The sequence below is a fragment of the Schistocerca americana genome, chromosome 7, assembly GCF_021461395.2.
Source record: "Schistocerca americana isolate TAMUIC-IGC-003095 chromosome 7, iqSchAmer2.1, whole genome shotgun sequence".
Lineage (NCBI taxonomy): Eukaryota > Metazoa > Arthropoda > Insecta > Orthoptera > Acrididae > Schistocerca > Schistocerca americana.
Window position 1 is genome coordinate 43,880,811 of NC_060125.1, and position 25,610 is coordinate 43,906,420.

The 25,610-nt window shown below is 48.6% G+C and overlaps 51 non-coding genes across 51 annotated transcripts; all 51 read left to right on the forward strand.

Annotated features, from left to right (window-relative positions):
* Positions 1-288: 288 nt before the first annotated feature.
* Trnak-cuu lies at positions 289-361 on the forward strand. Its single transcript has one exon. It is a non-coding gene; the product is annotated as a tRNA-Lys (tRNA).
* Positions 362-698: 337 nt separating this feature from the next.
* Positions 699-770, forward strand: Trnat-agu. Its single transcript has one exon. It is a non-coding gene; the product is annotated as a tRNA-Thr (tRNA).
* A 500-nt stretch (positions 771-1,270) lies between these two features.
* Trnar-ucg lies at positions 1,271-1,343 on the forward strand. Its single transcript has one exon. It is a non-coding gene; the product is annotated as a tRNA-Arg (tRNA).
* A 452-nt stretch (positions 1,344-1,795) lies between these two features.
* Positions 1,796-1,868, forward strand: Trnak-cuu. The gene has a single exon. It is a non-coding gene; the product is annotated as a tRNA-Lys (tRNA).
* A 337-nt stretch (positions 1,869-2,205) lies between these two features.
* Positions 2,206-2,277, forward strand: Trnat-agu. Its single transcript has one exon. It is a non-coding gene; the product is annotated as a tRNA-Thr (tRNA).
* A 506-nt stretch (positions 2,278-2,783) lies between these two features.
* Positions 2,784-2,856, forward strand: Trnar-ucg. Its single transcript has one exon. It is a non-coding gene; the product is annotated as a tRNA-Arg (tRNA).
* A 452-nt stretch (positions 2,857-3,308) lies between these two features.
* On the forward strand, positions 3,309-3,381 carry Trnak-cuu. Its single transcript has one exon. It is a non-coding gene; the product is annotated as a tRNA-Lys (tRNA).
* A 337-nt stretch (positions 3,382-3,718) lies between these two features.
* Trnat-agu lies at positions 3,719-3,790 on the forward strand. The gene has a single exon. It is a non-coding gene; the product is annotated as a tRNA-Thr (tRNA).
* A 503-nt stretch (positions 3,791-4,293) lies between these two features.
* Positions 4,294-4,366, forward strand: Trnar-ucg. The gene has a single exon. It is a non-coding gene; the product is annotated as a tRNA-Arg (tRNA).
* Positions 4,367-4,818: 452 nt separating this feature from the next.
* Positions 4,819-4,891, forward strand: Trnak-cuu. Its single transcript has one exon. It is a non-coding gene; the product is annotated as a tRNA-Lys (tRNA).
* A 337-nt stretch (positions 4,892-5,228) lies between these two features.
* Positions 5,229-5,300, forward strand: Trnat-agu. The gene has a single exon. It is a non-coding gene; the product is annotated as a tRNA-Thr (tRNA).
* Positions 5,301-5,806: 506 nt separating this feature from the next.
* On the forward strand, positions 5,807-5,879 carry Trnar-ucg. The gene has a single exon. It is a non-coding gene; the product is annotated as a tRNA-Arg (tRNA).
* Positions 5,880-6,331: 452 nt separating this feature from the next.
* Positions 6,332-6,404, forward strand: Trnak-cuu. The gene has a single exon. It is a non-coding gene; the product is annotated as a tRNA-Lys (tRNA).
* A 337-nt stretch (positions 6,405-6,741) lies between these two features.
* On the forward strand, positions 6,742-6,813 carry Trnat-agu. The gene has a single exon. It is a non-coding gene; the product is annotated as a tRNA-Thr (tRNA).
* Positions 6,814-7,319: 506 nt separating this feature from the next.
* Trnar-ucg lies at positions 7,320-7,392 on the forward strand. The gene has a single exon. It is a non-coding gene; the product is annotated as a tRNA-Arg (tRNA).
* A 452-nt stretch (positions 7,393-7,844) lies between these two features.
* On the forward strand, positions 7,845-7,917 carry Trnak-cuu. The gene has a single exon. It is a non-coding gene; the product is annotated as a tRNA-Lys (tRNA).
* A 337-nt stretch (positions 7,918-8,254) lies between these two features.
* On the forward strand, positions 8,255-8,326 carry Trnat-agu. Its single transcript has one exon. It is a non-coding gene; the product is annotated as a tRNA-Thr (tRNA).
* A 503-nt stretch (positions 8,327-8,829) lies between these two features.
* On the forward strand, positions 8,830-8,902 carry Trnar-ucg. The gene has a single exon. It is a non-coding gene; the product is annotated as a tRNA-Arg (tRNA).
* Positions 8,903-9,354: 452 nt separating this feature from the next.
* Trnak-cuu lies at positions 9,355-9,427 on the forward strand. The gene has a single exon. It is a non-coding gene; the product is annotated as a tRNA-Lys (tRNA).
* A 337-nt stretch (positions 9,428-9,764) lies between these two features.
* Trnat-agu lies at positions 9,765-9,836 on the forward strand. Its single transcript has one exon. It is a non-coding gene; the product is annotated as a tRNA-Thr (tRNA).
* Positions 9,837-10,330: 494 nt separating this feature from the next.
* Positions 10,331-10,403, forward strand: Trnar-ucg. Its single transcript has one exon. It is a non-coding gene; the product is annotated as a tRNA-Arg (tRNA).
* Positions 10,404-10,855: 452 nt separating this feature from the next.
* Positions 10,856-10,928, forward strand: Trnak-cuu. The gene has a single exon. It is a non-coding gene; the product is annotated as a tRNA-Lys (tRNA).
* A 337-nt stretch (positions 10,929-11,265) lies between these two features.
* Positions 11,266-11,337, forward strand: Trnat-agu. Its single transcript has one exon. It is a non-coding gene; the product is annotated as a tRNA-Thr (tRNA).
* A 506-nt stretch (positions 11,338-11,843) lies between these two features.
* Trnar-ucg lies at positions 11,844-11,916 on the forward strand. The gene has a single exon. It is a non-coding gene; the product is annotated as a tRNA-Arg (tRNA).
* Positions 11,917-12,368: 452 nt separating this feature from the next.
* On the forward strand, positions 12,369-12,441 carry Trnak-cuu. Its single transcript has one exon. It is a non-coding gene; the product is annotated as a tRNA-Lys (tRNA).
* A 337-nt stretch (positions 12,442-12,778) lies between these two features.
* On the forward strand, positions 12,779-12,850 carry Trnat-agu. Its single transcript has one exon. It is a non-coding gene; the product is annotated as a tRNA-Thr (tRNA).
* Positions 12,851-13,347: 497 nt separating this feature from the next.
* Positions 13,348-13,420, forward strand: Trnar-ucg. Its single transcript has one exon. It is a non-coding gene; the product is annotated as a tRNA-Arg (tRNA).
* A 452-nt stretch (positions 13,421-13,872) lies between these two features.
* Positions 13,873-13,945, forward strand: Trnak-cuu. The gene has a single exon. It is a non-coding gene; the product is annotated as a tRNA-Lys (tRNA).
* A 337-nt stretch (positions 13,946-14,282) lies between these two features.
* Positions 14,283-14,354, forward strand: Trnat-agu. Its single transcript has one exon. It is a non-coding gene; the product is annotated as a tRNA-Thr (tRNA).
* A 497-nt stretch (positions 14,355-14,851) lies between these two features.
* Positions 14,852-14,924, forward strand: Trnar-ucg. The gene has a single exon. It is a non-coding gene; the product is annotated as a tRNA-Arg (tRNA).
* A 452-nt stretch (positions 14,925-15,376) lies between these two features.
* Trnak-cuu lies at positions 15,377-15,449 on the forward strand. Its single transcript has one exon. It is a non-coding gene; the product is annotated as a tRNA-Lys (tRNA).
* A 337-nt stretch (positions 15,450-15,786) lies between these two features.
* Positions 15,787-15,858, forward strand: Trnat-agu. The gene has a single exon. It is a non-coding gene; the product is annotated as a tRNA-Thr (tRNA).
* Positions 15,859-16,355: 497 nt separating this feature from the next.
* Trnar-ucg lies at positions 16,356-16,428 on the forward strand. The gene has a single exon. It is a non-coding gene; the product is annotated as a tRNA-Arg (tRNA).
* A 452-nt stretch (positions 16,429-16,880) lies between these two features.
* Trnak-cuu lies at positions 16,881-16,953 on the forward strand. The gene has a single exon. It is a non-coding gene; the product is annotated as a tRNA-Lys (tRNA).
* A 337-nt stretch (positions 16,954-17,290) lies between these two features.
* Trnat-agu lies at positions 17,291-17,362 on the forward strand. The gene has a single exon. It is a non-coding gene; the product is annotated as a tRNA-Thr (tRNA).
* Positions 17,363-17,856: 494 nt separating this feature from the next.
* Trnar-ucg lies at positions 17,857-17,929 on the forward strand. The gene has a single exon. It is a non-coding gene; the product is annotated as a tRNA-Arg (tRNA).
* Positions 17,930-18,381: 452 nt separating this feature from the next.
* Positions 18,382-18,454, forward strand: Trnak-cuu. The gene has a single exon. It is a non-coding gene; the product is annotated as a tRNA-Lys (tRNA).
* A 337-nt stretch (positions 18,455-18,791) lies between these two features.
* Trnat-agu lies at positions 18,792-18,863 on the forward strand. Its single transcript has one exon. It is a non-coding gene; the product is annotated as a tRNA-Thr (tRNA).
* A 503-nt stretch (positions 18,864-19,366) lies between these two features.
* Trnar-ucg lies at positions 19,367-19,439 on the forward strand. The gene has a single exon. It is a non-coding gene; the product is annotated as a tRNA-Arg (tRNA).
* A 452-nt stretch (positions 19,440-19,891) lies between these two features.
* Trnak-cuu lies at positions 19,892-19,964 on the forward strand. The gene has a single exon. It is a non-coding gene; the product is annotated as a tRNA-Lys (tRNA).
* A 337-nt stretch (positions 19,965-20,301) lies between these two features.
* On the forward strand, positions 20,302-20,373 carry Trnat-agu. The gene has a single exon. It is a non-coding gene; the product is annotated as a tRNA-Thr (tRNA).
* Positions 20,374-20,870: 497 nt separating this feature from the next.
* Trnar-ucg lies at positions 20,871-20,943 on the forward strand. The gene has a single exon. It is a non-coding gene; the product is annotated as a tRNA-Arg (tRNA).
* Positions 20,944-21,395: 452 nt separating this feature from the next.
* Trnak-cuu lies at positions 21,396-21,468 on the forward strand. The gene has a single exon. It is a non-coding gene; the product is annotated as a tRNA-Lys (tRNA).
* A 337-nt stretch (positions 21,469-21,805) lies between these two features.
* On the forward strand, positions 21,806-21,877 carry Trnat-agu. The gene has a single exon. It is a non-coding gene; the product is annotated as a tRNA-Thr (tRNA).
* A 500-nt stretch (positions 21,878-22,377) lies between these two features.
* On the forward strand, positions 22,378-22,450 carry Trnar-ucg. The gene has a single exon. It is a non-coding gene; the product is annotated as a tRNA-Arg (tRNA).
* A 452-nt stretch (positions 22,451-22,902) lies between these two features.
* Positions 22,903-22,975, forward strand: Trnak-cuu. Its single transcript has one exon. It is a non-coding gene; the product is annotated as a tRNA-Lys (tRNA).
* A 337-nt stretch (positions 22,976-23,312) lies between these two features.
* Trnat-agu lies at positions 23,313-23,384 on the forward strand. Its single transcript has one exon. It is a non-coding gene; the product is annotated as a tRNA-Thr (tRNA).
* Positions 23,385-23,878: 494 nt separating this feature from the next.
* On the forward strand, positions 23,879-23,951 carry Trnar-ucg. The gene has a single exon. It is a non-coding gene; the product is annotated as a tRNA-Arg (tRNA).
* Positions 23,952-24,403: 452 nt separating this feature from the next.
* On the forward strand, positions 24,404-24,476 carry Trnak-cuu. Its single transcript has one exon. It is a non-coding gene; the product is annotated as a tRNA-Lys (tRNA).
* Positions 24,477-24,813: 337 nt separating this feature from the next.
* On the forward strand, positions 24,814-24,885 carry Trnat-agu. Its single transcript has one exon. It is a non-coding gene; the product is annotated as a tRNA-Thr (tRNA).
* A 497-nt stretch (positions 24,886-25,382) lies between these two features.
* Trnar-ucg lies at positions 25,383-25,455 on the forward strand. Its single transcript has one exon. It is a non-coding gene; the product is annotated as a tRNA-Arg (tRNA).
* The last annotated feature ends 155 nt before the right edge of the window (positions 25,456-25,610 follow it).

Genomic DNA, 25,610 nt, shown 5'->3' on the forward strand with positions numbered 1-25,610 from the left:
CCGTCACCGCGAGTTTTGGCTGGCATTTGCGCATCTAAGACAGCGTCGGAAAGTAACCCGTTCGGCTTCTGAGTCAAATCAAATATGTGTGTTAATTTTGACACCACTAGCGCTGCAGGTTTTCATGCAATTCCTGTACCTCTCAGAAATGATTATGAAATAAAACTGAAGTACGTGACGTGTGTGACGCTAGGAAAACATTAGGCAGCATGGAGAGATTCTGTATGGGACCACCCCACCGAAACGAGAACTGTGTGTCGTGCGACCCGACACGTAGTCACCGACGCAGCCCGGCTAGCTCAGTCAGTAGAGCATGAGACTCTTAATCTCAGGGTCGTGGGTTCGAGCCCCACGCTGGGCGGAACGTAATTTTGTTCCGCTGCAGATGTAAATTACCGTTTCTCTGATCAATGTGACGTAATGGAAATAGCAACTTAAAACTTTGCCTACGTCTCCATCAGTCGCAAGGAAGTGTATCTGAAGGTGAAGGTGATTTCGTAGACATGTGTCAAAGACATGTTCTGAAATGTAAGTGGTGTTGGTTGGAGAGCACATCGGTTACGTGTGAGATGTGTAGCCAAGCAGTAATGGTGCGCCATAGCTGCAAATATTAGTCGGTAATATGAAGTGTTGTCAGCTTAAGCCTGATGATCCAGACGAGCGTAAGCACGAAGTACGCAAAACTACCGCTAGGCCGCGCCTCTTTAGCTCAGTGGCAGAGCACTGGTCTAGTAAACCAGGGGTCGTGAGTTCGATCCTCACAGGAGGCAAACGAATTTTCGAAATCAGTTGCGCGTCGTGGCCGTATAGCAAGCAGTGTCTGGAACGACGAACAATTAGCAACAGGTGTTTTATTTAGAATTACTCTCAGATGTGATTGAGGCGAATGTCGCAGATAAAGCATTTTCCAAAGCGGTACAGCGTAGGGTGGGAGGCGGCAGTCTGAATTATATTTTTTACATGTGTTTTTCAAATATCACAGAGCCTCTCGCGAGCGTCGTCGTCGTCGTCGTCGACGCCGCCGCTTCTGCAGAAGTAGCAAATCGCCATCGTAGCAAATGCGGCGAGGGACGCCCTGCCTTCGATTTCGAATGCACAAAGTGTGTGGTCTTGATTCCCAATCTCTACTTGGTCGGTCTCGTAAAGGCTTGCATGTAACGAATGGGTGGGAAGCAGCAAGAGGCAGCGGCTGTGTAGAACGAAAACACAATTCCTCAGCGGTATGAGCGTTTCGAGATGACACGAATGTAAGGAATACTTGGCGGCCAGTGACCGTGTGGCCTAATGGATAAGGCGTCGGACTTCGGATCCGAAGATTGCAGGTTCGAATCCTGTCACGGTCGTGTTTTTCCAATTCTGCAAAAGAAACACACCGTTTTAGTGTAGCTATTGAGCAGTACGAAATCGTCTGAATGTTGCTGTTGTCCATTTCCTGCTTGGAGATGCACTTGAGCTTGATACACACACAGCCAGAACGGTGTTATCTAGCGAAATGGTCGGCTGAGTGCCGTCACCGCGAGTTTTGGCTGGCATTTGCGCATCTAAGACAGCGTCGGAAAGTAACCCGTTCGGCTTCTGAGTCAAATCAAATATGTGTGTTAATTTTGACACCACTAGCGCTGCAGGTTTTCATGCAATTCCTGTACCTCTCAGAAATGATTATGAAATAAAACTGAAGTACGTGACGTGTGTGACGCTAGGAAAACATTAGGCAGCATGGAGAGATTCTGTATGGGACCACCCCACCGAAACGAGAACTGTGTGTCGTGCGACCCGACACGTAGTCACCGACGCAGCCCGGCTAGCTCAGTCAGTAGAGCATGAGACTCTTAATCTCAGGGTCGTGGGTTCGAGCCCCACGCTGGGCGGAACGTAATTTTGTTCCGCTGCAGATGTAAATTACCGTTTCTCTGATCAATGTGACGTAATGGAAATAGCAACTTAAAACTTTGCCTACGTCTCCATCAGTCGCAAGGAAGTGTATCTGAAGGTGAAGGTGATTTCGTAGACATGTGTCAAAGACATGTTCTGAAATGTAAGTGGTGTTGGTTGGAGAGCACATCGGTTACGTGTGAGATGTGTAGCCAAGCAGTAATGGTGCGCCATAGCTGCAAATATTAGTCGGTAATATGAAGTGTTGTCAGCTTAAGCCTGATGATCCAGACGAGCGTAAGCACGAAGTACGCAAAACTACCGCTAGGCCGCGCCTCTTTAGCTCAGTGGCAGAGCACTGGTCTAGTAAACCAGGGGTCGTGAGTTCGATCCTCACAGGAGGCAAACGAATTTTCGAAATCAGTTGCGCGTCGTGGCCGTATAGCAAGCAGTGTCTGGAACGACGAACAATTAGCAACAGGTGTCTTATTTAGAATTACTCTCAGATGTGATTGAGGCGAATGTCGCAGATAAAGCATTTTCCAAAGCGGTACAGCGTAGGGTGGGAGGCGGCAGTCTGAATTATATTTTTTACATGTGTTTTTCAAATATCACAGAGCCTCTCGCGAGCGTCGTCGTCGTCGTCGTCGTCGTCGACGCCGCCGCTTCTGCAGAAGTAGCAAATCGCCATCGTAGCAAATGCGGCGAGGGACGCCCTGCCTTCGATTTCGAATGCACAAAGTGTGTGGTCTTGATTCCCAATCTCTACTTGGTCGGTCTCGTAAAGGCTTGCATGTAACGAATGGGTGGGAAGCAGCAAGAGGCAGCGGCTGTGTAGAACGAAAACACAATTCCTCAGCGGTATGAGCGTTTCGAGATGACACGAATGTAAGGAATACTTGGCGGCCAGTGACCGTGTGGCCTAATGGATAAGGCGTCGGACTTCGGATCCGAAGATTGCAGGTTCGAATCCTGTCACGGTCGTGTTTTTCCAATTCTGCAAAAGAAACACACCGTTTTAGTGTAGCTATTGAGCAGTACGAAATCGTCTGAATGTTGCTGTTGTCCATTTCCTGCTTGGAGATGCACTTGAGCTTGATACACACACAGCCAGAACGGTGTTATCTAGCGAAATGGTCGGCTGAGTGCCGTCACCGCGAGTTTTGGCTGGCATTTGCGCATCTAAGACAGCGTCGGAAAGTAACCCGTTCGGCTTCTGAGTCAAATCAAATATGTGTGTTAATTTTGACACCACTAGCGCTGCAGGTTTTCATGCAATTCCTGTACCTCTCAGAAATGATTATGAAATAAAACTGAAGTACGTGACGTGTGTGACGCTAGGAAAACATTAGGCAGCATGGAGAGATTCTGTATGGGACCACCCCACCGAAACGAGAACTGTGTGTCGTGCGACCCGACACGTAGTCACCGACGCAGCCCGGCTAGCTCAGTCGGTAGAGCATGAGACTCTTAATCTCAGGGTCGTGGGTTCGAGCCCCACGCTGGGCGGAACGTAATTTTGTTCCGCTGCAGATGTAAATTACCGTTTCTCTGATCAATGTGACGTAATGGAAATAGCAACTTAAAACTTTGCCTACGTCTCCATCAGTCGCAAGGAAGTGTATCTGAAGGTGAAGGTGATTTCGTAGACATGTGTCAAAGACATGTTCTGAAATGTAAGTGGTGTTGGTTGGAGAGCACATCGGTTACGTGTGAGATGTGTAGCCAAGCAGTAATGGTGCGCCATAGCTGCAAATATTAGTCGGTAATATGAAGTGTTGTCAGCTTAAGCCTGATGATCCAGACGAGCGTAAGCACGAAGTACGCAAAACTACCGCTAGGCCGCGCCTCTTTAGCTCAGTGGCAGAGCACTGGTCTAGTAAACCAGGGGTCGTGAGTTCGATCCTCACAGGAGGCAAACGAATTTTCGAAATCAGTTGCGCGTCGTGGCCGTATAGCAAGCAGTGTCTGGAACGACGAACAATTAGCAACAGGTGTCTTATTTAGAATTACTCTCAGATGTGATTGAGGCGAATGTCGCAGATAAAGCATTTTCCAAAGCGGTACAGCGTAGGGTGGGAGGCGGCAGTCTGAATTATATTTTTTACATGTGTTTTTCAAATATCACAGAGCCTCTCGCGAGCGTCGTCGTCGTCGTCGTCGTCGACGCCGCCGCTTCTGCAGAAGTAGCAAATCGCCATCGTAGCAAATGCGGCGAGGGACGCCCTGCCTTCGATTTCGAATGCACAAAGTGTGTGGTCTTGATTCCCAATCTCTACTTGGTCGGTCTCGTAAAGGCTTGCATGTAACGAATGGGTGGGAAGCAGCAAGAGGCAGCGGCTGTGTAGAACGAAAACACAATTCCTCAGCGGTATGAGCGTTTCGAGATGACACGAATGTAAGGAATACTTGGCGGCCAGTGACCGTGTGGCCTAATGGATAAGGCGTCGGACTTCGGATCCGAAGATTGCAGGTTCGAATCCTGTCACGGTCGTGTTTTTCCAATTCTGCAAAAGAAACACACCGTTTTAGTGTAGCTATTGAGCAGTACGAAATCGTCTGAATGTTGCTGTTGTCCATTTCCTGCTTGGAGATGCACTTGAGCTTGATACACACACAGCCAGAACGGTGTTATCTAGCGAAATGGTCGGCTGAGTGCCGTCACCGCGAGTTTTGGCTGGCATTTGCGCATCTAAGACAGCGTCGGAAAGTAACCCGTTCGGCTTCTGAGTCAAATCAAATATGTGTGTTAATTTTGACACCACTAGCGCTGCAGGTTTTCATGCAATTCCTGTACCTCTCAGAAATGATTATGAAATAAAACTGAAGTACGTGACGTGTGTGACGCTAGGAAAACATTAGGCAGCATGGAGAGATTCTGTATGGGACCACCCCACCGAAACGAGAACTGTGTGTCGTGCGACCCGACACGTAGTCACCGACGCAGCCCGGCTAGCTCAGTCGGTAGAGCATGAGACTCTTAATCTCAGGGTCGTGGGTTCGAGCCCCACGCTGGGCGGAACGTAATTTTGTTCCGCTGCAGATGTAAATTACCGTTTCTCTGATCAATGTGACGTAATGGAAATAGCAACTTAAAACTTTGCCTACGTCTCCATCAGTCGCAAGGAAGTGTATCTGAAGGTGAAGGTGATTTCGTAGACATGTGTCAAAGACATGTTCTGAAATGTAAGTGGTGTTGGTTGGAGAGCACATCGGTTACGTGTGAGATGTGTAGCCAAGCAGTAATGGTGCGCCATAGCTGCAAATATTAGTCGGTAATATGAAGTGTTGTCAGCTTAAGCCTGATGATCCAGACGAGCGTAAGCACGAAGTACGCAAAACTACCGCTAGGCCGCGCCTCTTTAGCTCAGTGGCAGAGCACTGGTCTAGTAAACCAGGGGTCGTGAGTTCGATCCTCACAGGAGGCAAACGAATTTTCGAAGTCAGTTGCGCGTCGTGGCCGTATAGCAAGCAGTGTCTGGAACGACGAACAATTAGCAACAGGTGTCTTATTTAGAATTACTCTCAGATGTGATTGAGGCGAATGTCGCAGATAAAGCATTTTCCAAAGCGGTACAGCGTAGGGTGGGAGGCGGCAGTCTGAATTATATTTTTTACATGTGTTTTTCAAATATCACAGAGCCTCTCGCGAGCGTCGTCGTCGTCGTCGTCGTCGTCGACGCCGCCGCTTCTGCAGAAGTAGCAAATCGCCATCGTAGCAAATGCGGCGAGGGACGCCCTGCCTTCGATTTCGAATGCACAAAGTGTGTGGTCTTGATTCCCAATCTCTACTTGGTCGGTCTCGTAAAGGCTTGCATGTAACGAATGGGTGGGAAGCAGCAAGAGGCAGCGGCTGTGTAGAACGAAAACACAATTCCTCAGCGGTATGAGCGTTTCGAGATGACACGAATGTAAGGAATACTTGGCGGCCAGTGACCGTGTGGCCTAATGGATAAGGCGTCGGACTTCGGATCCGAAGATTGCAGGTTCGAATCCTGTCACGGTCGTGTTTTTCCAATTCTGCAAAAGAAACACACCGTTTTAGTGTAGCTATTGAGCAGTACGAAATCGTCTGAATGTTGCTGTTGTCCATTTCCTGCTTGGAGATGCACTTGAGCTTGATACACACACAGCCAGAACGGTGTTATCTAGCGAAATGGTCGGCTGAGTGCCGTCACCGCGAGTTTTGGCTGGCATTTGCGCATCTAAGACAGCGTCGGAAAGTAACCCGTTCGGCTTCTGAGTCAAATCAAATATGTGTGTTAATTTTGACACCACTAGCGCTGCAGGTTTTCATGCAATTCCTGTACCTCTCAGAAATGATTATGAAATAAAACTGAAGTACGTGACGTGTGTGACGCTAGGAAAACATTAGGCAGCATGGAGAGATTCTGTATGGGACCACCCCACCGAAACGAGAACTGTGTGTCGTGCGACCCGACACGTAGTCACCGACGCAGCCCGGCTAGCTCAGTCAGTAGAGCATGAGACTCTTAATCTCAGGGTCGTGGGTTCGAGCCCCACGCTGGGCGGAACGTAATTTTGTTCCGCTGCAGATGTAAATTACCGTTTCTCTGATCAATGTGACGTAATGGAAATAGCAACTTAAAACTTTGCCTACGTCTCCATCAGTCGCAAGGAAGTGTATCTGAAGGTGAAGGTGATTTCGTAGACATGTGTCAAAGACATGTTCTGAAATGTAAGTGGTGTTGGTTGGAGAGCACATCGGTTACGTGTGAGATGTGTAGCCAAGCAGTAATGGTGCGCCATAGCTGCAAATATTAGTCGGTAATATGAAGTGTTGTCAGCTTAAGCCTGATGATCCAGACGAGCGTAAGCACGAAGTACGCAAAACTACCGCTAGGCCGCGCCTCTTTAGCTCAGTGGCAGAGCACTGGTCTAGTAAACCAGGGGTCGTGAGTTCGATCCTCACAGGAGGCAAACGAATTTTCGAAATCAGTTGCGCGTCGTGGCCGTATAGCAAGCAGTGTCTGGAACGACGAACAATTAGCAACAGGTGTCTTATTTAGAATTACTCTCAGATGTGATTGAGGCGAATGTCGCAGATAAAGCATTTTCCAAAGCGGTACAGCGTAGGGTGGGAGGCGGCAGTCTGAATTATATTTTTTACATGTGTTTTTCAAATATCACAGAGCCTCTCGCGAGCGTCGTCGTCGTCGTCGTCGTCGTCGACGCCGCCGCTTCTGCAGAAGTAGCAAATCGCCATCGTAGCAAATGCGGCGAGGGACGCCCTGCCTTCGATTTCGAATGCACAAAGTGTGTGGTCTTGATTCCCAATCTCTACTTGGTCGGTCTCGTAAAGGCTTGCATGTAACGAATGGGTGGGAAGCAGCAAGAGGCAGCGGCTGTGTAGAACGAAAACACAATTCCTCAGCGGTATGAGCGTTTCGAGATGACACGAATGTAAGGAATACTTGGCGGCCAGTGACCGTGTGGCCTAATGGATAAGGCGTCGGACTTCGGATCCGAAGATTGCAGGTTCGAATCCTGTCACGGTCGTGTTTTTCCAATTCTGCAAAAGAAACACACCGTTTTAGTGTAGCTATTGAGCAGTACGAAATCGTCTGAATGTTGCTGTTGTCCATTTCCTGCTTGGAGATGCACTTGAGCTTGATACACACACAGCCAGAACGGTGTTATCTAGCGAAATGGTCGGCTGAGTGCCGTCACCGCGAGTTTTGGCTGGCATTTGCGCATCTAAGACAGCGTCGGAAAGTAACCCGTTCGGCTTCTGAGTCAAATCAAATATGTGTGTTAATTTTGACACCACTAGCGCTGCAGGTTTTCATGCAATTCCTGTACCTCTCAGAAATGATTATGAAATAAAACTGAAGTACGTGACGTGTGTGACGCTAGGAAAACATTAGGCAGCATGGAGAGATTCTGTATGGGACCACCCCACCGAAACGAGAACTGTGTGTCGTGCGACCCGACACGTAGTCACCGACGCAGCCCGGCTAGCTCAGTCGGTAGAGCATGAGACTCTTAATCTCAGGGTCGTGGGTTCGAGCCCCACGCTGGGCGGAACGTAATTTTGTTCCGCTGCAGATGTAAATTACCGTTTCTCTGATCAATGTGACGTAATGGAAATAGCAACTTAAAACTTTGCCTACGTCTCCATCAGTCGCAAGGAAGTGTATCTGAAGGTGAAGGTGATTTCGTAGACATGTGTCAAAGACATGTTCTGAAATGTAAGTGGTGTTGGTTGGAGAGCACATCGGTTACGTGTGAGATGTGTAGCCAAGCAGTAATGGTGCGCCATAGCTGCAAATATTAGTCGGTAATATGAAGTGTTGTCAGCTTAAGCCTGATGATCCAGACGAGCGTAAGCACGAAGTACGCAAAACTACCGCTAGGCCGCGCCTCTTTAGCTCAGTGGCAGAGCACTGGTCTAGTAAACCAGGGGTCGTGAGTTCGATCCTCACAGGAGGCAAACGAATTTTCGAAATCAGTTGCGCGTCGTGGCCGTATAGCAAGCAGTGTCTGGAACGACGAACAATTAGCAACAGGTGTCTTATTTAGAATTACTCTCAGATGTGATTGAGGCGAATGTCGCAGATAAAGCATTTTCCAAAGCGGTACAGCGTAGGGTGGGAGGCGGCAGTCTGAATTATATTTTTTACATGTGTTTTTCAAATATCACAGAGCCTCTCGCGAGCGTCGTCGTCGTCGTCGTCGTCGACGCCGCCGCTTCTGCAGAAGTAGCAAATCGCCATCGTAGCAAATGCGGCGAGGGACGCCCTGCCTTCGATTTCGAATGCACAAAGTGTGTGGTCTTGATTCCCAATCTCTACTTGGTCGGTCTCGTAAAGGCTTGCATGTAACGAATGGGTGGGAAGCAGCAAGAGGCAGCGGCTGTGTAGAACGAAAACACAATTCCTCAGCGGTATGAGCGTTTCGAGATGACACGAATGTAAGGAATACTTGGCGGCCAGTGACCGTGTGGCCTAATGGATAAGGCGTCGGACTTCGGATCCGAAGATTGCAGGTTCGAATCCTGTCACGGTCGTGTTTTTCCAATTCTGCAAAAGAAACACACCGTTTTAGTGTAGCTATTGAGCAGTACGAAATCGTCTGAATGTTGCTGTTGTCCATTTCCTGCTTGGAGATGCACTTGAGCTTGATACACACACAGCCAGAACGGTGTTATCTAGCGAAATGGTCGGCTGAGTGCCGTCACCGCGAGTTTTGGCTGGCATTTGCGCATCTAAGACAGCGTCGGAAAGTAACCCGTTCGGCTTCTGAGTCAAATCAAATATGTGTGTTAGTTTTGACACCACTAGCGCTGCAGGTTTTCATGCAATTCCTGTACCTCTCAGAAATGATTATGAAATAAAACTGAAGTACGTGACGTGTGTGACGCTAGGAAAACATTAGGCAGCATGGAGAGATTCTGTATGGGACCACCCCACCGAAACGAGAACTGTGTGTCGTGCGACCCGACACGTAGTCACCGACGCAGCCCGGCTAGCTCAGTCAGTAGAGCATGAGACTCTTAATCTCAGGGTCGTGGGTTCGAGCCCCACGCTGGGCGGAACGTAATTTTGTTCCGCTGCAGATGTAAATTACCGTTTCTCTGATCAATGTGACGTAATGGAAATAGCAACTTAAAACTTTGCCTACGTCTCCATCAGTCGCAAGGAAGTGTATCTGAAGGTGAAGGTGATTTCGTAGACATGTGTCAAAGACATGTTCTGAAATGTAAGTGGTGTTGGTTGGAGAGCACATCGGTTACGTGTGAGATGTGTAGCCAAGCAGTAATGGTGCGCCATAGCTGCAAATATTAGTCGGTAATATGAAGTGTTGTCAGCTTAAGCCTGATGATCCAGACGAGCGTAAGCACGAAGTACGCAAAACTACCGCTAGGCCGCGCCTCTTTAGCTCAGTGGCAGAGCACTGGTCTAGTAAACCAGGGGTCGTGAGTTCGATCCTCACAGGAGGCAAACGAATTTTCGAAATCAGTTGCGCGTCGTGGCCGTATAGCAAGCAGTGTCTGGAACGACGAACAATTAGCAACAGGTGTTTTATTTAGAATTACTCTCAGATGTGATTGAGGCGAATGTCGCAGATAAAGCATTTTCCAAAGCGGTACAGCGTAGGGTGGGAGGCGGCAGTCTGAATTATATTTTTTACATGTGTTTTTCAAATATCACAGAGCCTCTCGCGAGCGTCGTCGTCGTCGACGCCGCCGCTTCTGCAGAAGTAGCAAATCGCCATCGTAGCAAATGCGGCGAGGGACGCCCTGCCTTCGATTTCGAATGCACAAAGTGTGTGGTCTTGATTCCCAATCTCTACTTGGTCGGTCTCGTAAAGGCTTGCATGTAACGAATGGGTGGGAAGCAGCAAGAGGCAGCGGCTGTGTAGAACGAAAACACAATTCCTCAGCGGTATGAGCGTTTCGAGATGACACGAATGTAAGGAATACTTGGCGGCCAGTGACCGTGTGGCCTAATGGATAAGGCGTCGGACTTCGGATCCGAAGATTGCAGGTTCGAATCCTGTCACGGTCGTGTTTTTCCAATTCTGCAAAAGAAACACACCGTTTTAGTGTAGCTATTGAGCAGTACGAAATCGTCTGAATGTTGCTGTTGTCCATTTCCTGCTTGGAGATGCACTTGAGCTTGATACACACACAGCCAGAACGGTGTTATCTAGCGAAATGGTCGGCTGAGTGCCGTCACCGCGAGTTTTGGCTGGCATTTGCGCATCTAAGACAGCGTCGGAAAGTAACCCGTTCGGCTTCTGAGTCAAATCAAATATGTGTGTTAATTTTGACACCACTAGCGCTGCAGGTTTTCATGCAATTCCTGTACCTCTCAGAAATGATTATGAAATAAAACTGAAGTACGTGACGTGTGTGACGCTAGGAAAACATTAGGCAGCATGGAGAGATTCTGTATGGGACCACCCCACCGAAACGAGAACTGTGTGTCGTGCGACCCGACACGTAGTCACCGACGCAGCCCGGCTAGCTCAGTCAGTAGAGCATGAGACTCTTAATCTCAGGGTCGTGGGTTCGAGCCCCACGCTGGGCGGAACGTAATTTTGTTCCGCTGCAGATGTAAATTACCGTTTCTCTGATCAATGTGACGTAATGGAAATAGCAACTTAAAACTTTGCCTACGTCTCCATCAGTCGCAAGGAAGTGTATCTGAAGGTGAAGGTGATTTCGTAGACATGTGTCAAAGACATGTTCTGAAATGTAAGTGGTGTTGGTTGGAGAGCACATCGGTTACGTGTGAGATGTGTAGCCAAGCAGTAATGGTGCGCCATAGCTGCAAATATTAGTCGGTAATATGAAGTGTTGTCAGCTTAAGCCTGATGATCCAGACGAGCGTAAGCACGAAGTACGCAAAACTACCGCTAGGCCGCGCCTCTTTAGCTCAGTGGCAGAGCACTGGTCTAGTAAACCAGGGGTCGTGAGTTCGATCCTCACAGGAGGCAAACGAATTTTCGAAATCAGTTGCGCGTCGTGGCCGTATAGCAAGCAGTGTCTGGAACGACGAACAATTAGCAACAGGTGTCTTATTTAGAATTACTCTCAGATGTGATTGAGGCGAATGTCGCAGATAAAGCATTTTCCAAAGCGGTACAGCGTAGGGTGGGAGGCGGCAGTCTGAATTATATTTTTTACATGTGTTTTTCAAATATCACAGAGCCTCTCGCGAGCGTCGTCGTCGTCGTCGTCGTCGTCGACGCCGCCGCTTCTGCAGAAGTAGCAAATCGCCATCGTAGCAAATGCGGCGAGGGACGCCCTGCCTTCGATTTCGAATGCACAAAGTGTGTGGTCTTGATTCCCAATCTCTACTTGGTCGGTCTCGTAAAGGCTTGCATGTAACGAATGGGTGGGAAGCAGCAAGAGGCAGCGGCTGTGTAGAACGAAAACACAATTCCTCAGCGGTATGAGCGTTTCGAGATGACACGAATGTAAGGAATACTTGGCGGCCAGTGACCGTGTGGCCTAATGGATAAGGCGTCGGACTTCGGATCCGAAGATTGCAGGTTCGAATCCTGTCACGGTCGTGTTTTTCCAATTCTGCAAAAGAAACACACCGTTTTAGTGTAGCTATTGAGCAGTACGAAATCGTCTGAATGTTGCTGTTGTCCATTTCCTGCTTGGAGATGCACTTGAGCTTGATACACACACAGCCAGAACGGTGTTATCTAGCGAAATGGTCGGCTGAGTGCCGTCACCGCGAGTTTTGGCTGGCATTTGCGCATCTAAGACAGCGTCGGAAAGTAACCCGTTCGGCTTCTGAGTCAAATCAAATATGTGTGTTAATTTTGACACCACTAGCGCTGCAGGTTTTCATGCAATTCCTGTACCTCTCAGAAATGATTATGAAATAAAACTGAAGTACGTGACGTGTGTGACGCTAGGAAAACATTAGGCAGCATGGAGAGATTCTGTATGGGACCACCCCACCGAAACGAGAACTGTGTGTCGTGCGACCCGACACGTAGTCACCGACGCAGCCCGGCTAGCTCAGTCGGTAGAGCATGAGACTCTTAATCTCAGGGTCGTGGGTTCGAGCCCCACGCTGGGCGGAACGTAATTTTGTTCCGCTGCAGATGTAAATTACCGTTTCTCTGATCAATGTGACGTAATGGAAATAGCAACTTAAAACTTTGCCTACGTCTCCATCAGTCGCAAGGAAGTGTATCTGAAGGTGAAGGTGATTTCGTAGACATGTGTCAAAGACATGTTCTGAAATGTAAGTGGTGTTGGTTGGAGAGCACATCGGTTACGTGTGAGATGTGTAGCCAAGCAGTAATGGTGCGCCATAGCTGCAAATATTAGTCGGTAATATGAAGTGTTGTCAGCTTAAGCCTGATGATCCAGACGAGCGTAAGCACGAAGTACGCAAAACTACCGCTAGGCCGCGCCTCTTTAGCTCAGTGGCAGAGCACTGGTCTAGTAAACCAGGGGTCGTGAGTTCGATCCTCACAGGAGGCAAACGAATTTTCGAAATCAGTTGCGCGTCGTGGCCGTATAGCAAGCAGTGTCTGGAACGACGAACAATTAGCAACAGGTGTTTTATTTAGAATTACTCTCAGATGTGATTGAGGCGAATGTCGCAGATAAAGCATTTTCCAAAGCGGTACAGCGTAGGGTGGGAGGCGGCAGTCTGAATTATATTTTTTACATGTGTTTTTCAAATATCACAGAGCCTCTCGCGAGCGTCGTCGTCGTCGTCGACGCCGCCGCTTCTGCAGAAGTAGCAAATCGCCATCGTAGCAAATGCGGCGAGGGACGCCCTGCCTTCGATTTCGAATGCACAAAGTGTGTGGTCTTGATTCCCAATCTCTACTTGGTCGGTCTCGTAAAGGCTTGCATGTAACGAATGGGTGGGAAGCAGCAAGAGGCAGCGGCTGTGTAGAACGAAAACACAATTCCTCAGCGGTATGAGCGTTTCGAGATGACACGAATGTAAGGAATACTTGGCGGCCAGTGACCGTGTGGCCTAATGGATAAGGCGTCGGACTTCGGATCCGAAGATTGCAGGTTCGAATCCTGTCACGGTCGTGTTTTTCCAATTCTGCAAAAGAAACACACCGTTTTAGTGTAGCTATTGAGCAGTACGAAATCGTCTGAATGTTGCTGTTGTCCATTTCCTGCTTGGAGATGCACTTGAGCTTGATACACACACAGCCAGAACGGTGTTATCTAGCGAAATGGTCGGCTGAGTGCCGTCACCGCGAGTTTTGGCTGGCATTTGCGCATCTAAGACAGCGTCGGAAAGTAACCCGTTCGGCTTCTGAGTCAAATCAAATATGTGTGTTAATTTTGACACCACTAGCGCTGCAGGTTTTCATGCAATTCCTGTACCTCTCAGAAATGATTATGAAATAAAACTGAAGTACGTGACGTGTGTGACGCTAGGAAAACATTAGGCAGCATGGAGAGATTCTGTATGGGACCACCCCACCGAAACGAGAACTGTGTGTCGTGCGACCCGACACGTAGTCACCGACGCAGCCCGGCTAGCTCAGTCGGTAGAGCATGAGACTCTTAATCTCAGGGTCGTGGGTTCGAGCCCCACGCTGGGCGGAACGTAATTTTGTTCCGCTGCAGATGTAAATTACCGTTTCTCTGATCAATGTGACGTAATGGAAATAGCAACTTAAAACTTTGCCTACGTCTCCATCAGTCGCAAGGAAGTGTATCTGAAGGTGAAGGTGATTTCGTAGACATGTGTCAAAGACATGTTCTGAAATGTAAGTGGTGTTGGTTGGAGAGCACATCGGTTACGTGTGAGATGTGTAGCCAAGCAGTAATGGTGCGCCATAGCTGCAAATATTAGTCGGTAATATGAAGTGTTGTCAGCTTAAGCCTGATGATCCAGACGAGCGTAAGCACGAAGTACGCAAAACTACCGCTAGGCCGCGCCTCTTTAGCTCAGTGGCAGAGCACTGGTCTAGTAAACCAGGGGTCGTGAGTTCGATCCTCACAGGAGGCAAACGAATTTTCGAAATCAGTTGCGCGTCGTGGCCGTATAGCAAGCAGTGTCTGGAACGACGAACAATTAGCAACAGGTGTTTTATTTAGAATTACTCTCAGATGTGATTGAGGCGAATGTCGCAGATAAAGCATTTTCCAAAGCGGTACAGCGTAGGGTGGGAGGCGGCAGTCTGAATTATATTTTTTACATGTGTTTTTCAAATATCACAGAGCCTCTCGCGAGCGTCGTCGTCGTCGTCGACGCCGCCGCTTCTGCAGAAGTAGCAAATCGCCATCGTAGCAAATGCGGCGAGGGACGCCCTGCCTTCGATTTCGAATGCACAAAGTGTGTGGTCTTGATTCCCAATCTCTACTTGGTCGGTCTCGTAAATTCTTGCATGTAACGAATGGGTGGGAAGCAGCAAGAGGCAGCGGCTGTGTAGAACGAAAACACAATTCCTCAGCGGTATGAGCGTTTCGAGATGACACGAATGTAAGGAATACTTGGCGGCCAGTGACCGTGTGGCCTAATGGATAAGGCGTCGGACTTCGGATCCGAAGATTGCAGGTTCGAATCCTGTCACGGTCGTGTTTTTCCAATTCTGCAAAAGAAACACACCGTTTTAGTGTAGCTATTGAGCAGTACGAAATCGTCTGAATGTTGCTGTTGTCCATTTCCTGCTTGGAGATGCACTTGAGCTTGATACACACACAGCCAGAACGGTGTTATCTAGCGAAATGGTCGGCTGAGTGCCGTCACCGCGAGTTTTGGCTGGCATTTGCGCATCTAAGACAGCGTCGGAAAGTAACCCGTTCGGCTTCTGAGTCAAATCAAATATGTGTGTTAATTTTGACACCACTAGCGCTGCAGGTTTTCATGCAATTCCTGTACCTCTCAGAAATGATTATGAAATAAAACTGAAGTACGTGACGTGTGTGACGCTAGGAAAACATTAGGCAGCATGGAGAGATTCTGTATGGGACCACCCCACCGAAACGAGAACTGTGTGTCGTGCGACCCGACACGTAGTCACCGACGCAGCCCGGCTAGCTCAGTCGGTAGAGCATGAGACTCTTAATCTCAGGGTCGTGGGTTCGAGCCCCACGCTGGGCGGAACGTAATTTTGTTCCGCTGCAGATGTAAATTACCGTTTCTCTGATCAATGTGACGTAATGGAAATAGCAACTTAAAACTTTGCCTACGTCTCCATCAGTCGCAAGGAAGTGTATCTGAAGGTGAAGGTGATTTCGTAGACATGTGTCAAAGACATGTTCTGAAATGTAAGTGGTGTTGGTTGGAGAGCACATCGGTTACGTGTGAGATGTGTAGCCAAGCAGTAATGGTGCGCCATAGCTGCAAATATTAGTCGGTAATATGAAGTGTTGTCAGCTTAAGCCTGATGATCCAGACGAGCGTAAGCACGAAGTACGCAAAACTACCGCTAGGCCGCGCCTCTTTAGCTCAGTGGCAGAGCACTGGTCTAGTAAACCAGGGGTCGTGAGTTCGATCCTCACAGGAGGCAAACGAATTTTCGAAATCAGTTGCGCGTCGTGGCCGTATAGCAAGCAGTGTCTGGAACGACGAACAATTAGCAACAGGTGTCTTATTTAGAATTACTCTCAGATGTGATTGAGGCGAATGTCGCAGATAAAGCATTTTCCAAAGCGGTACAGCGTAGGGTGGGAGGCGGCAGTCTGAATTATATTTTTTACATGTGTTTTTCAAATATCACAGAGCCTCTCGCGAGCGTCGTCGTCGTCGTCGACGCCGCCGCTTCTGCAGAAGTAGCAAATCGCCATCGTAGCAAATGCGGCGAGGGACGCCCTGCCTTCGATTTCGAATGCACAAAGTGTGTGGTCTTGATTCCCAATCTCTACTTGGTCGGTCTCGTAAAGGCTTGCATGTAACGAATGGGTGGGAAGCAGCAAGAGGCAGCGGCTGTGTAGAACGAAAACACAATTCCTCAGCGGTATGAGCGTTTCGAGATGACACGAATGTAAGGAATACTTGGCGGCCAGTGACCGTGTGGCCTAATGGATAAGGCGTCGGACTTCGGATCCGAAGATTGCAGGTTCGAATCCTGTCACGGTCGTGTTTTTCCAATTCTGCAAAAGAAACACACCGTTTTAGTGTAGCTATTGAGCAGTACGAAATCGTCTGAATGTTGCTGTTGTCCATTTCCTGCTTGGAGATGCACTTGAGCTTGATACACACACAGCCAGAACGGTGTTATCTAGCGAAATGGTCGGCTGAGTGCCGTCACCGCGAGTTTTGGCTGGCATTTGCGCATCTAAGACAGCGTCGGAAAGTAACCCGTTCGGCTTCTGAGTCAAATCAAATATGTGTGTTAATTTTGACACCACTAGCGCTGCAGGTTTTCATGCAATTCCTGTACCTCTCAGAAATGATTATGAAATAAAACTGAAGTACGTGACGTGTGTGACGCTAGGAAAACATTAGGCAGCATGGAGAGATTCTGTATGGGACCACCCCACCGAAACGAGAACTGTGTGTCGTGCGACCCGACACGTAGTCACCGACGCAGCCCGGCTAGCTCAGTCGGTAGAGCATGAGACTCTTAATCTCAGGGTCGTGGGTTCGAGCCCCACGCTGGGCGGAACGTAGTTTTGTTCCGCTGCAGATGTAAATTACCGTTTCTCTGATCAATGTGACGTAATGGAAATAGCAACTTAAAACTTTGCCTACGTCTCCATCAGTCGCAAGGAAGTGTATCTGAAGGTGAAGGTGATTTCGTAGACATGTGTCACAGACATGTTCTGAAATGTAAGTGGTGTTGGTTGGAGAGCACATCGGTTACGTGTGAGATGTGTAGCCAAGCAGTAATGGTGCGCCATAGCTGCAAATATTAGTCGGTAATATGAAGTGTTGTCAGCTTAAGCCTGATGATCCAGACGAGCGTAAGCACGAAGTACGCAAAACTACCGCTAGGCCGCGCCTTTTTAGCTCAGTGGCAGAGCACTGGTCTAGTAAATCAGGGGTCGTGAGTTCGATCCTCACAGGAGGCAAACGAATTTTCGAAATCAGTTGCGCGTCGTGGCCGTATAGCAAGCAGTGTCTGGAACGACGAACAATTAGCAACAGGTGTTTTATTTAGAATTACTCTCAGATGTGATTGAGGCGAATGTCGCAGATAAAGCATTTTCCAAAGCGGTACAGCGTAGGGTGGGAGGCGGCAGTCTGAATTATATTTTTTACATGTGTTTTTCAAATATCACAGAGCCTCTCGCGAGCGTCGTCGTCGTCGACGCCGCCGCTTCTGCAGAAGTAGCAAATCGCCATCGTAGCAAATGCGGCGAGGGACGCCCTGCCTTCGATTTCGAATGCACAAAGTGTGTGGTCTTGATTCCCAATCTCTACTTGGTCGGTCTCGTAAAGGCTTGCATGTAACGAATGGGTGGGAAGCAGCAAGAGGCAGCGGCTGTGTAGAACGAAAACACAATTCCTCAGCGGTATGAGCGTTTCGAGATGACACGAATGTAAGGAATACTTGGCGGCCAGTGACCGTGTGGCCTAATGGATAAGGCGTCGGACTTCGGATCCGAAGATTGCAGGTTCGAATCCTGTCACGGTCGTGTTTTTCCAATTCTGCAAAAGAAACACACCGTTTTAGTGTAGCTATTGAGCAGTACGAAATCGTCTGAATGTTGCTGTTGTCCATTTCCTGCTTGGAGATGCACTTGAGCTTGATACACACACAGCCAGAACGGTGTTATCTAGCGAAATGGTCGGCTGAGTGCCGTCACCGCGAGTTTTGGCTGGCATTTGCGCATCTAAGACAGCGTCGGAAAGTAACCCGTTCGGCTTCTGAGTCAAATCAAATATGTGTGTTAATTTTGACACCACTAGCGCTGCAGGTTTTCATGCAATTCCTGTACCTCTCAGAAATGATTATGAAATAAAACTGAAGTACGTGACGTGTGTGACGCTAGGAAAACATTAGGCAGCATGGAGAGATTCTGTATGGGACCACCCCACCGAAACGAGAACTGTGTGTCGTGCGACCCGACACGTAGTCACCGACGCAGCCCGGCTAGCTCAGTCAGTAGAGCATGAGACTCTTAATCTCAGGGTCGTGGGTTCGAGCCCCACGCTGGGCGGAACGTAATTTTGTTCCGCTGCAGATGTAAATTACCGTTTCTCTGATCAATGTGACGTAATGGAAATAGCAACTTAAAACTTTGCCTACGTCTCCATCAGTCGCAAGGAAGTGTATCTGAAGGTGAAGGTGATTTCGTAGACATGTGTCAAAGACATGTTCTGAAATGTAAGTGGTGTTGGTTGGAGAGCACATCGGTTACGTGTGAGATGTGTAGCCAAGCAGTAATGGTGCGCCATAGCTGCAAATATTAGTCGGTAATATGAAGTGTTGTCAGCTTAAGCCTGATGATCCAGACGAGCGTAAGCACGAAGTACGCAAAACTACCGCTAGGCCGCGCCTCTTTAGCTCAGTGGCAGAGCACTGGTCTAGTAAACCAGGGGTCGTGAGTTCGATCCTCACAGGAGGCAAACGAATTTTCGAAATCAGTTGCGCGTCGTGGCCGTATAGCAAGCAGTGTCTGGAACGACGAACAATTAGCAACAGGTGTCTTATTTAGAATTACTCTCAGATGTGATTGAGGCGAATGTCGCAGATAAAGCATTTTCCAAAGCGGTACAGCGTAGGGTGGGAGGCGGCAGTCTGAATTATATTTTTTACATGTGTTTTTCAAATATCACAGAGCCTCTCGCGAGCGTCGTCGTCGTCGTCGTCGTCGACGCCGCCGCTTCTGCAGAAGTAGCAAATCGCCATCGTAGCAAATGCGGCGAGGGACGCCCTGCCTTCGATTTCGAATGCACAAAGTGTGTGGTCTTGATTCCCAATCTCTACTTGGTCGGTCTCGTAAAGGCTTGCATGTAACGAATGGGTGGGAAGCAGCAAGAGGCAGCGGCTGTGTAGAACGAAAACACAATTCCTCAGCGGTATGAGCGTTTCGAGATGACACGAATGTAAGGAATACTTGGCGGCCAGTGACCGTGTGGCCTAATGGATAAGGCGTCGGACTTCGGATCCGAAGATTGCAGGTTCGAATCCTGTCACGGTCGTGTTTTTCCAATTCTGCAAAAGAAACACACCGTTTTAGTGTAGCTATTGAGCAGTACGAAATCGTCTGAATGTTGCTGTTGTCCATTTCCTGCTTGGAGATGCACTTGAGCTTGATACACACACAGCCAGAACGGTGTTATCTAGCGAAATGGTCGGCTGAGTGCCGTCACCGCGAGTTTTGGCTGGCATTTGCGCATCTAAGACAGCGTCGGAAAGTAACCCGTTCGGCTTCTGAGTCAAATCAAATATGTGTGTTAATTTTGACACCACTAGCGCTGCAGGTTTTCATGCAATTCCTGTACCTCTCAGAAATGATTATGAAATAAAACTGAAGTACGTGACGTGTGTGACGCTAGGAAAACATTAGGCAGCATGGAGAGATTCTGTATGGGACCACCCCACCGAAACGAGAACTGTGTGTCGTGCGACCCGACACGTAGTCACCGACGCAGCCCGGCTAGCTCAGTCGGTAGAGCATGAGACTCTTAATCTCAGGGTCGTGGGTTCGAGCCCCACGCTGGGCGGAACGTAATTTTGTTCCGCTGCAGATGTAAATTACCGTTTCTCTGATCAATGTGACGTAATGGAAATAGCAACTTAAAACTTTGCCTACGTCTCCATCAGTCGCAAGGAAGTGTATCTGAAGGTGAAGGTGATTTCGTAGACATGTGTCAAAGACATGTTCTGAAATGTAAGTGGTGTTGGTTGGAGAGCACATCGGTTACGTGTGAGATGTGTAGCCAAGCAGTAATGGTGCGCCATAGCTGCAAATATTAGTCGGTAATATGAAGTGTTGTCAGCTTAAGCCTGATGATCCAGACGAGCGTAAGCACGAAGTACGCAAAACTACCGCTAGGCCGCGCCTCTTTAGCTCAGTGGCAGAGCACTGGTCTAGTAAACCAGGGGTCGTGAGTTCGATCCTCACAGGAGGCAAACGAATTTTCGAAATCAGTTGCGCGTCGTGGCCGTATAGCAAGCAGTGTCTGGAACGACGAACAATTAGCAACAGGTGTTTTATTTAGAATTACTCTCAGATGTGATTGAGGCGAATGTCGCAGATAAAGCATTTTCCAAAGCGGTACAGCGTAGGGTGGGAGGCGGCAGTCTGAATTATATTTTTTACATGTGTTTTTCAAATATCACAGAGCCTCTCGCGAGCGTCGTCGTCGTCGTCGACGCCGCCGCTTCTGCAGAAGTAGCAAATCGCCATCGTAGCAAATGCGGCGAGGGACGCCCTGCCTTCGATTTCGAATGCACAAAGTGTGTGGTCTTGATTCCCAATCTCTACTTGGTCGGTCTCGTAAAGGCTTGCATGTAACGAATGGGTGGGAAGCAGCAAGAGGCAGCGGCTGTGTAGAACGAAAACACAATTCCTCAGCGGTATGAGCGTTTCGAGATGACACGAATGTAAGGAATACTTGGCGGCCAGTGACCGTGTGGCCTAATGGATAAGGCGTCGGACTTCGGATCCGAAGATTGCAGGTTCGAATCCTGTCACGGTCGTGTTTTTCCAATTCTGCAAAAGAAACACACCGTTTTAGTGTAGCTATTGAGCAGTACGAAATCGTCTGAATGTTGCTGTTGTCCATTTCCTGCTTGGAGATGCACTTGAGCTTGATACACACACAGCCAGAACGGTGTTATCTAGCGAAATGGTCGGCTGAGTGCCGTCACCGCGAGTTTTGGCTGGCATTTGCGCATCTAAGACAGCGTCGGAAAGTAACCCGTTCGGCTTCTGAGTCAAATCAAATATGTGTGTTAATTTTGACACCACTAGCGCTGCAGGTTTTCATGCAATTCCTGTACCTCTCAGAAATGATTATGAAATAAAACTGAAGTACGTGACGTGTGTGACGCTAGGAAAACATTAGGCAGCATGGAGAGATTCTGTATGGGACCACCCCACCGAAACGAGAACTGTGTGTCGTGCGACCCGACACGTAGTCACCGACGCAGCCCGGCTAGCTCAGTCGGTAGAGCATGAGACTCTTAATCTCAGGGTCGTGGGTTCGAGCCCCACGCTGGGCGGAACGTAATTTTGTTCCGCTGCAGATGTAAATTACCGTTTCTCTGATCAATGTGACGTAATGGAAATAGCAACTTAAAACTTTGCCTACGTCTCCATCAGTCGCAAGGAAGTGTATCTGAAGGTGAAGGTGATTTCGTAGACATGTGTCAAAGACATGTTCTGAAATGTAAGTGGTGTTGGTTGGAGAGCACATCGGTTACGTGTGAGATGTGTAGCCAAGCAGTAATGGTGCGCCATAGCTGCAAATATTAGTCGGTAATATGAAGTGTTGTCAGCTTAAGCCTGATGATCCAGACGAGCGTAAGCACGAAGTACGCAAAACTACCGCTAGGCCGCGCCTCTTTAGCTCAGTGGCAGAGCACTGGTCTAGTAAACCAGGGGTCGTGAGTTCGATCCTCACAGGAGGCAAACGAATTTTCGAAATCAGTTGCGCGTCGTGGCCGTATAGCAAGCAGTGTCTGGAACGACGAACAATTAGCAACAGGTGTTTTATTTAGAATTACTCTCAGATGTGATTGAGGCGAATGTCGCAGATAAAGCATTTTCCAAAGCGGTACAGCGTAGGGTGGGAGGCGGCAGTCTGAATTATATTTTTTACATGTGTTTTTCAAATATCACAGAGCCTCTCGCGAGCGTCGTCGTCGTCGTCGTCGACGCCGCCGCTTCTGCAGAAGTAGCAAATCGCCATCGTAGCAAATGCGGCGAGGGACGCCCTGCCTTCGATTTCGAATGCACAAAGTGTGTGGTCTTGATTCCCAATCTCTACTTGGTCGGTCTCGTAAATTCTTGCATGTAACGAATGGGTGGGAAGCAGCAAGAGGCAGCGGCTGTGTAGAACGAAAACACAATTCCTCAGCGGTATGAGCGTTTCGAGATGACACGAATGTAAGGAATACTTGGCGGCCAGTGACCGTGTGGCCTAATGGATAAGGCGTCGGACTTCGGATCCGAAGATTGCAGGTTCGAATCCTGTCACGGTCGTGTTTTTCCAATTCTGCAAAAGAAACACACCGTTTTAGTGTAGCTATTGAGCAGTACGAAATCGTCTGAATGTTGCTGTTGTCCATTTCCTGCTTGGAGATGCACTTGAGCTTGATACACACACAGCCAGAACGGTGTTATCTAGCGAAATGGTCGGCTGAGTGCCGTCACCGCGAGTTTTGGCTGGCATTTGCGCATCTAAGACAGCGTCGGAAAGTAACCCGTTCGGCTTCTGAGTCAAATCAAATATGTGTGTTAATTTTGACACCACTAGCGCTGCAGGTTTTCATGCAATTCCTGTACCTCTCAGAAATGATTATGAAATAAAACTGAAGTACGTGACGTGTGTGACGCTAGGAAAACATTAGGCAGCATGGAGAGATTCTGTATGGGACCACCCCACCGAAACGAGAACTGTGTGTCGTGCGACCCGACACGTAGTCACCGACGCAGCCCGGCTAGCTCAGTCGGTAGAGCATGAGACTCTTAATCTCAGGGTCGTGGGTTCGAGCCCCACGCTGGGCGGAACGTAATTTTGTTCCGCTGCAGATGTAAATTACCGTTTCTCTGATCAATGTGACGTAATGGAAATAGCAACTTAAAACTTTGCCTACGTCTCCATCAGTCGCAAGGAAGTGTATCTGAAGGTGAAGGTGATTTCGTAGACATGTGTCAAAGACATGTTCTGAAATGTAAGTGGTGTTGGTTGGAGAGCACATCGGTTACGTGTGAGATGTGTAGCCAAGCAGTAATGGTGCGCCATAGCTGCAAATATTAGTCGGTAATATGAAGTGTTGTCAGCTTAAGCCTGATGATCCAGACGAGCGTAAGCACGAAGTACGCAAAACTACCGCTAGGCCGCGCCTCTTTAGCTCAGTGGCAGAGCACTGGTCTAGTAAACCAGGGGTCGTGAGTTCGATCCTCACAGGAGGCAAACGAATTTTCGAAATCAGTTGCGCGTCGTGGCCGTATAGCAAGCAGTGTCTGGAACGACGAACAATTAGCAACAGGTGTCTTATTTAGAATTACTCTCAGATGTGATTGAGGCGAATGTCGCAGATAAAGCATTTTCCAAAGCGGTACAGCGTAGGGTGGGAGGCGGCAGTCTGAATTATATTTTTTACATGTGTTTTTCAAATATCACAGAGCCTCTCGCGAGCGTCGTCGTCGTCGACGCCGCCGCTTCTGCAGAAGTAGCAAATCGCCATCGTAGCAAATGCGGCGAGGGACGCCCTGCCTTCGATTTCGAATGCACAAAGTGTGTGGTCTTGATTCCCAATCTCTACTTGGTCGGTCTCGTAAAGGCTTGCATGTAACGAATGGGTGGGAAGCAGCAAGAGGCAGCGGCTGTGTAGAACGAAAACACAATTCCTCAGCGGTATGAGCGTTTCGAGATGACACGAATGTAAGGAATACTTGGCGGCCAGTGACCGTGTGGCCTAATGGATAAGGCGTCGGACTTCGGATCCGAAGATTGCAGGTTCGAATCCTGTCACGGTCGTGTTTTTCCAATTCTGCAAAAGAAACACACCGTTTTAGTGTAGCTATTGAGCAGTACGAAATCGTCTGAATGTTGCTGTTGTCCATTTCCTGCTTGGAGATGCACTTGAGCTTGATACACACACAGCCAGAACGGTGTTATCTAGCGAAATGGTCGGCTGAGTGCCGTCACCGCGAGTTTTGGCTGGCATTTGCGCATCTAAGACAGCGTCGGAAAGTAACCCGTTCGGCTTCTGAGTCAAATCAAATATGTGTGTTAATTTTGACACCACTAGCGCTGCAGGTTTTCATGCAATTCCTGTACCTCTCAGAAATGATTATGAAATAAAACTGAAGTACGTGACGTGTGTGACGCTAGGAAAACATTAGGCAGCATGGAGAGATTCTGTATGGGACCACCCCACCGAAACGAGAACTGTGTGTCGTGCGACCCGACACGTAGTCACCGACGCAGCCCGGCTAGCTCAGTCGGTAGAGCATGAGACTCTTAATCTCAGGGTCGTGGGTTCGAGCCCCACGCTGGGCGGAACGTAATTTTGTTCCGCTGCAGATGTAAATTACCGTTTCTCTGATCAATGTGACGTAATGGAAATAGCAACTTAAAACTTTGCCTACGTCTCCATCAGTCGCAAGGAAGTGTATCTGAAGGTGAAGGTGATTTCGTAGACATGTGTCAAAGACATGTTCTGAAATGTAAGTGGTGTTGGTTGGAGAGCACATCGGTTACGTGTGAGATGTGTAGCCAAGCAGTAATGGTGCGCCATAGCTGCAAATATTAGTCGGTAATATGAAGTGTTGTCAGCTTAAGCCTGATGATCCAGACGAGCGTAAGCACGAAGTACGCAAAACTACCGCTAGGCCGCGCCTCTTTAGCTCAGTGGCAGAGCACTGGTCTAGTAAACCAGGGGTCGTGAGTTCGATCCTCACAGGAGGCAAACGAATTTTCGAAATCAGTTGCGCGTCGTGGCCGTATAGCAAGCAGTGTCTGGAACGACGAACAATTAGCAACAGGTGTTTTATTTAGAATTACTCTCAGATGTGATTGAGGCGAATGTCGCAGATAAAGCATTTTCCAAAGCGGTACAGCGTAGGGTGGGAGGCGGCAGTCTGAATTATATTTTTTACATGTGTTTTTCAAATATCACAGAGCCTCTCGCGAGCGTCGTCGTCGTCGTCGACGCCGCCGCTTCTGCAGAAGTAGCAAATCGCCATCGTAGCAAATGCGGCGAGGGACGCCCTGCCTTCGATTTCGAATGCACAAAGTGTGTGGTCTTGATTCCCAATCTCTACTTGGTCGGTCTCGTAAAGGCTTGCATGTAACGAATGGGTGGGAAGCAGCAAGAGGCAGCGGCTGTGTAGAACGAAAACACAATTCCTCAGCGGTATGAGCGTTTCGAGATGACACGAATGTAAGGAATACTTGGCGGCCAGTGACCGTGTGGCCTAATGGATAAGGCGTCGGACTTCGGATCCGAAGATTGCAGGTTCGAATCCTGTCACGGTCGTGTTTTTCCAATTCTGCAAAAGAAACACACCGTTTTAGTGTAGCTATTGAGCAGTACGAAATCGTCTGAATGTTGCTGTTGTCCATTTCCTGCTTGGAGATGCACTTGAGCTTGATACACACACAGCCAGAACGGTGTTATCTAGCGAAATGGTC